This window comes from Mytilus galloprovincialis, chromosome 7 (genome assembly GCF_965363235.1).
Source record: "Mytilus galloprovincialis chromosome 7, xbMytGall1.hap1.1, whole genome shotgun sequence".
Lineage (NCBI taxonomy): Eukaryota > Metazoa > Mollusca > Bivalvia > Mytilida > Mytilidae > Mytilus > Mytilus galloprovincialis.
In genome coordinates this window covers 19,467,142-19,473,149 of record NC_134844.1, presented here as the reverse complement: position 1 = coordinate 19,473,149, position 6,008 = coordinate 19,467,142, and the positions used below count along the sequence as shown (strand labels likewise).

At 30.0% G+C, this 6,008-nt stretch overlaps 1 long non-coding RNA gene across 1 annotated transcript; it reads left to right on the top strand.

Annotated features, from left to right (window-relative positions):
• Nucleotides 1-3,208: 3,208 nt before the first annotated feature.
• Nucleotides 3,209-5,767, top strand: LOC143084450 (uncharacterized). The gene is made up of 2 exons (XR_012981081.1): nt 3,209-4,983; nt 5,090-5,767. It is a non-coding gene; the product is annotated as an uncharacterized LOC143084450 (long non-coding RNA).
• Nucleotides 5,768-6,008: the final 241 nt, after the last annotated feature.

Here is a 6,008-nt window from a genome sequence, read left to right as displayed (position 1 = left end):
TAAATAAAAAGAAAATGTCTTCAAACATTTTTTTGAGAGGATTAATATTCAACAGCATAGTGAATTGCTCAAAGGCAAAAAAAAATTTTTAAGTTCATTAGACCACCTTCATTCTGTGTCAGAAACCTATGCTGTGTCAACTATTTAATCACAATCCAAATTTAGAGCTGTATCCAGCTTGAATGTTGTGTCCATACTTGCCCTAACCGTTCAGGGTTCAACTTCTGTGGTCGTATAAAGCTGCGCCCTGCGGAGCATCTGGTTGCCTATGTTACAGTTCAAATTGAAATTCACTATGATCCAGAATCCACCTAGTCTAAAGTAAAAATCCAATTTCTACATATGCTGGTAGAAATTTGAGTTTTGATTTATACTTTTTGAAATCCAAAAGTATCTATATTTTTACTCGAAAGATCCTATATTAGCTAACTATTAGTAAAAATATGATAAACACTATTTGGGGTTGTTCTTGATTTACTTTTATTTTATTTTCTGAATTATTTTTATATTCAAGATTGCACTCGCTAAATTTATTTAGTTGGAAACACAAGTAGTGGTAATGAAATTCAGTAATCTATACCTTATTTCAGGAAGACTAGGTAGAATATATTTTTTTCAACATTTATCATTTGCATTTCTTTGAAAATGTTTTTGGATAACCTTCTTCAATATTTGGATATGTTATTTGCTAATTAGGACATCAGTTTGATAAAGCACTAGAAAAGGTGTTTAAATTTCCTACACATTCTTAGGGGGAGACTGATAACCATTTAATGAAAAAGGAATACTTATGTCGTATTTTTTCGGAAAGGTATTCGTAAGATTTTTTTCTCTCACGCATACACTTTATAAAGTGTTAAAATACTTTATTACTTTCAACAATTGTTTTTTCGTGTTTTTTAATGATATATATGTTCCAGACCATATGAGTATGACCATATACTTATACCGGTACGGTCCGACCATACGCGTACGGTCGGACCGTATGAGTATATGCGTATGGTCCAGTACGAGCTAACCATACATGTCATCATATGGGTTAAATTTAAACAAACGTTATTCACAATCTTTTTTTTTTAGTTTTACAAAATGTTATTATTACAATTAGATGGATGAAATGAACAAACGAACAACTGAAATTAAATAGTTTTTTAATTGTATATCTGAATCCTATATATTTTGGGACTCTCATTCAAGGTGACGCTTGCTTCCACAAGTAACGTAATATTTTTTACATTTAAATGTTTGCAGTTTATGCATTTTCCTTTGCATTTACATTTTTTGGTAAAGTTGCTAAATATTCGAAAGCAGTTGTTCTCTCACATTATGTTTACTTCCGATATCTTCAATTTCAGTGATCTTATTCAATTCATGTTAACTATTACTGATCGACATACTTTATACAAGAGATTAACAGATTTAAATAGCGTGAATCTGTTAAATAGTTAAAATATAAAGTTTTTATTTCAATTACAATTGCACTTTTTTATAACAATTTGAGAGTTACGTTATGTTGATCATTTGTATTTAACAAACTTCACCAACGTCTTAATATTAGTCAGACTGTACGCGTACGGTCCGACCGTATGAGTATTTTGAAAACGTACGCATAAGGTCCAGACCGTACGCGCAGGGTCCAAATACTCATACGGTCTGGAACATATATATATATATTCGGGACTGATACTAGAACAGTATCTTGTGCCTAGTGTTTGTTTAATATCAATGTTTTATAATGAATGTTAATGGAAAATACCGGTACTTCAGAATATTTTTAATACTGGTCATCTGTTATTTAGATCTATTTAATATTTAAACTTATTACTTTGTCAATAATTACGAAGTATGTAAAATATCTGTGATTTGTTTGGTAAAAGATGTGTGATATTAAATATTGAATCATTTAGTCAGATTCGATATTTACAATTGATATTATAATGTTTATTTTTTTGTGATGAATTCATCTTGTTATATAATTTACAAAAATAACGTGCAATCTTCAAACATTTATATATTACCGATTATACTTTTTTATTTCAACATTTATTATTTGCATTTATTTAAAATTATTACCGATAATACTTGCTTACACCAAAAAGTCGATTTTCATACGAAGCAACGTGATGTATTTGATTTTCTCTAAGACAATACGAAAATAGTGAAGTGTTGATAATTTTAGTTTCAAATCTGTATTCATGACACTTAAGTTTGTTGTAAGATTTTTAATCAGTTCAAACAGTTTTGAATACATCTAATTTGATAGATAGACTTTTTTCATGTATGCTATCACTGTTAAATATGCTGCATATTCATATACATAAGCATTCAATGTAAAAAAAAATCCCTTATATTTCAAAGTATGAACAATTTATTTGGTTGATGTCATGCGAGTCTGAAAATGTAAATATGTCAGTGTCAAGATGTATAAGTAACTGTTTTGAACTCAGAGAAAATTTGCATTCCAAAAATTAAATTAACATAGTAGTGATGTAGGTTTAAAAAAATGTATTAGAGAGACAAAATATTCTATTCTATTTATTTTGAGACACCTTCTAGGATGGTGTAGAGTTATTTAATCATTTATAATTTATGTAATAAAGCTTTAAAATTACTGTATAATCAATGTTATAAAAACTATAACATAAATTTCCTTACGTTTCGGCCATTACGGCCTTCTTCATTGGAATACATTACAACATTGAAAAAACAATTACATCGCTTGGATATATTACGTTATAATAACTACATTGATTTCATTTGCCGCGTTTTTTCTCTTTATGCCCTATTTATGGGCATTATGTTTTCTGGTCTGTGCATCCGTTTGTCCGTCCGTCTGTCCAGCTTCAAGTTAAAGTTTTGGTCGAGGTAGTTTTTGATGAAGTTGAAGTCCAATCCACTTGAAACTTAGCACACATGTTCCCGATAATATGATCTACCTACTTCGAATGCCAAATTAGAGATTTCCCCCCATTTTCACGGTCCACTGATCATAGAAAATGATAGTGCAGATAGGGCATCCGTGTACTAGAAAACATTCTTGTTTTATAAAAGTATGGGAATTTGAGTTATAGTTTTTATTATACAATCATTTAGAGACTTTATATATGTATATATTATATGAAAAGTCATAAAGGATACAACATCACCATAAAAAAACAATAAAATGAACAACTGTTAAATATTTCGGATAACAGATATCCTTCATCAGTCGTTTTTTTGGAAATTTTTAAATTTTAAAATTGTACTAGCGACTCTGTATATGATGTTCGAGTGATACTGTTTAACTTTTGTTGTTGTATAGAATTCAAGATTGCTATAGTTTAATAATCAGAATAGATTGATCTGATTCATTTTTCATCTTGCTCATACTGATGAGGGATATCTGTTATCTGAAATATTTAACAGTTGTTCATTTCATTGTTTTTTTATGGTGATGTTGTATCCTTTTAGACTGGTTATATATTATATTTTGTATTGCACTGTATCATAATTATATGATCCATCGCCCCGTAAGATTAATCTTTACCTATTATTCAGCCATTTTATATATATATATATATTCTTGGAAACGGGTCCTTTAATTGAATTCAATAAATATTCTTATTTTTATACGACCGCGAAAATTTTTTGGTCGTATATTGGTATCACGTTGGCGTCGTCGTCGTCGTCGTCCGAAGACATTTGGTTTTCGCACTGTAACTTTAGTAAAAGTATATAGAAATCTATGAAATTTAAACACAAGGTTTATGACCATAAAAGGAAGGTTGGGATTGATTTTGGGTGTTTTGGTTCCAACAGTTTAGGAAGTAGGGGTCAAAAAGAGCCCAAATAAGCATTTTTCTTAGTTTTTGCACAATAACTTTAGTATAAGTGAACAGAAATCTATTAAATTTTAACATAAGGTATATAACCACAAAGGGAAGGTTGGGATTGATTTTGGAAGTTTTAGTCCGAACAGTTTAGGAATTAGGGGCCCAAAATAGGTGCCAAATAAGTATTTTTCTTGGTTTTCGCACCATAACTTAAGTATAATTTAATAGAAATCTATGAAATTTTAACACAAGGTTTATGACCACAAACAGAAGGTTGGGATTGATTTTGGGAGTTTTGGTCCGAACGAATTAGGGGCAAAAGGGTCCAAAATTTAACTTTGTTTGATTATATCAAAAAAATATTATTGGGGTTCTTTGATATGCTAAATCTAACCGTGTATTCAGATTCTTAATTTTTGGTCCTGTTTTCAAATTGGTCTACATTAAGGTCCAAAGGGGTCAAAATTAAACTTAGCTTGATTTTAACATAAGTTGAATTCTTGGGGTTCTTTGATATGCTGAATCTAAACATGAACTTAGATTTTTGATTATGGGCCCAGTTTTCAAGTTGTTCCAAATCGGGGGTCTAAAATTATTATATTAAGTATTGTGCAATAGCAAGAAATTTTCAATTGCACAGTATTCCGTAATAGCAAGAAATCTTCAATTGCACAGTATTGTGCAATAGGAAGAAATTTTCAATTTCACAGTATTGTGCAATAGCAGAAATCTTCAATTGCACAGTATTGTGCATTATCAAGAAATCTTCAATTGCACAGTATTGCCCAATAACAAGAAATATCTAATTGCATAATATTGCGCAATAGCAAGAAATTTTCAATTGGACAGGTTTGCGCAGTAGCAAGAAATAGTCAATTGCACAGTATTGTCCCGTTTTCAAATTGGTCTACATTAAGGTCCAAAGGGTAAAAAATTAAACTTTGTTTGATTTCAACAAAAAAATGAATATATGGGGTTCTTTTATATGCTTGAATCTAACCATTTATTTAGATTTTTAATATTTGGGCCCGGTTATAAAATTGGTCCACATTGAGATCTAACGGGTCTAAAATTGAACATTATTTGATTTCATCAAAAATTGAATTCTTGGGGTTCTATGATATGCTGAATCTAACCATGTATTTAGATTTTGGATATTGGGCCATAATAGGTAAAAGAGGGACGAAAGATACCAAAGGGACAGTCAAACTCATAAATCTAAAACAAACTGACAACGCCATGGCTAAAAATGAAAAAGACAAACAGAAAAACAAAAGGTAAATGTCCAATTTAAATTTTTTAAGTTTTTAAGTTTAAGTTCTTAGACCACATTCATTCTGTGTCAGAAACCTATGTTTTGTCAACTATTTAATCACAATCCAAATTCAGAGCTATATCAAGCTTAAATGTTGTGTCTATACTTGCCCAACTGTTCAGGGTTCGACCTCTGCGGTCGTATAAAGCTGCGCCCTGCAGAGCATCTGGTTATTCTTATTCATATACACGATTCGTATGATGTCTTTAAGCTTTTGCTTTTGCCATATGATAAGGAACGTTCCGTTTTGAAGTTTACTTGGAGTTTTAAATTTTTGTTATTTTACTTCATAAATTTAAATATCACAAAAAAAATTTAAATGGAAAGAGATTCGCGAAACATTTTTTTACAAAATTGTTACAGCTTTTGAATTAATTAAAAAAAATTGGATATGATAGGAGACCCTCTCCTTTCATCATCCCAAGCGTTTACAATTTGACTATGTTATGATCAGCCTTTAAAAATATATTTAATTTTTTCCTGCCTTTGTTAGAGTTCCCTCTTATCATTAATTTCTTTGTATTTTGTGTGTCTTGGTGTCAGATTTTTGCACTATTACTATTAGCCGTTCATATACTTATGTATAGTTTAATTTTTGAACAAATATTTAATAAACCAAACCCGGTGAATATTTACAGTATTTATTGTAATCCTCGTTATATTAATATTTTAATTAATCGAGTAAATAAAAAATATTTACTTGTGTATTGGAAACATCATAAAAAAATATGAGACAGCATTGTTGTCTTAATGTGTATATATATTATCAACAAAGAGAAAAAAAGAAAGAATCGCATTAATTCAATAAGTGCGAAACCATTCTCGTCTTCTGCTATGCATGCATCACCAGTCATTAACATCAGATTTAATTGTTCCCCTTT